The sequence below is a fragment of the Halyomorpha halys genome, unplaced genomic scaffold (genome assembly GCF_000696795.3).
Source record: "Halyomorpha halys isolate HHAL.00 unplaced genomic scaffold, Hhal_1.1 Scaffold11.1, whole genome shotgun sequence".
Classification (NCBI taxonomy): Eukaryota; Metazoa; Arthropoda; class Insecta; order Hemiptera; family Pentatomidae; genus Halyomorpha; species Halyomorpha halys.
This window is the reverse complement of record NW_027111958.1, coordinates 1-1694: the sequence shown is the minus strand read 5'-3', so window position 1 is coordinate 1694 and position 1694 is coordinate 1.

Genomic DNA, 1694 nt, shown 5'->3' with positions numbered 1-1694 from the left:
TTTGTATAATTCTAAATTTGTTTGTATACTATTCCTTTTCAATTGTATGTTACTCTAAATGTTGTTGTTATCTCTTTTGTTCTATAGCGCTGATGAAGACCTGAAACTCACGTCGAAACGTCGGCATAAAATAAATAAATATGGTTTTGTTTATTTATATTGTTCTTTGCTGACCGCACCCCCCGACAAACTTCTCGAAGCATAATAACAAATTATTCAATAATAATAGTAGAAGCGCTTATACTTACTGCCATATCTTTTCGAACAGAGAAAACAACTAATTGATCTGAAACAGAAACTACTCCCCAGTATTAAAAAAAAAACAATCCATTTCATTTTTGTAAGATCAAAACGCATAGCAGCCCACCAGACAATTGTCATTTGAAGGGTTTCTGTTTACACTCCCACCCAACAGCTCTGATCATGACCTACAAGGTAGGCCGAAACGTCAGCAAAAAATAAATAAATAGTTATTCCTATATTTTCCTCCTTCTCGACCGCATTTCTCACCATCTCCTTCTAACTATAAGAACTAATAAATATCTACTTATTCATTTCTCCTATTTATAAAAAGGGTACCACAAGGAGTTGAATCATTGGTTAAGAACGTGGTATGGAGGTGGTTTGATATAAATTCCTACGAATTATCTTAATCGTCGAGATAAATCATATTTGAACATGGATAATACGTATTAAGCTAGGAGGGGTTAAGATTGTCAGCTTTATAATACGTGAAGACTTACGGGTTAAGATAAAAAGGATGATGTAATGAACATAAAACAGTCATGGTTTCAATTTTATATTTTTAATACAGTATTGCATGCATATTATATAATTCAAAAGTACCTTATGTTGTGTTTATTGTTCGCCGGAGATCTTTATGGGAGAATGATCGGGGAGAGGGGGAAGGGGTTACAGTCAGAAATGAAAAACATTAAAAATGATGATGATGATGATGATACCAAAGTTATGGCTTAATTAAAAATTACTTATGTAAGACACATAAATGTGATTTTGGGATTCTGCAATTGTTGTTCTGAAGAAAGACTAAAATGTCGGCCGAAACGTTGGTACATTAGAATAATTTTCAATTATTAGTGTTTTTCACTTCTAATCACACAACGCAACTTTTCCTCCCTTTCCCTTCTCCGATCGTCTTCTGCTTGTAATTAAAATATAATTTTATATGTACTTATTGGAAGTACGGGCTTTCAGACATTAATTACTCATGTGTGAGTGCTTCTGAATGGACCCAATTCGGTCTATGTTCCTCAGATGTAAGATTCTGCATTCCTAATCAAATTAGGAATAATTAATTGTCTAGCCAAGAACAATTCCTAAAAAAAGAATAAAAAAATACATTATAATTTCGAAATTAGAGTAATAAAATAATAATTAGAAAATTGAGAGCTCTTCAGTAATAAACGGGTAAATTCATTTTGGGCCTGGGCGGGTTCCAGAAGCCGTAGTATAATTTCTGAATGCTGATATATTTATTTTTATTTTGAAATTTATTTAAGGTGAATGTTAATTTGTTAAAATATAAAGAAAAAATTATTTCACCAATTCCAATACCTGTAAAAAAATTGAATTGAGGGCAAAAGTATAATTACAAGAAGATCAATTATAGGATAAAATCCGCTGGTGTTCCTCAAGGTAGTATTCTCGGTCCCATCCTCTACACCATCTATACA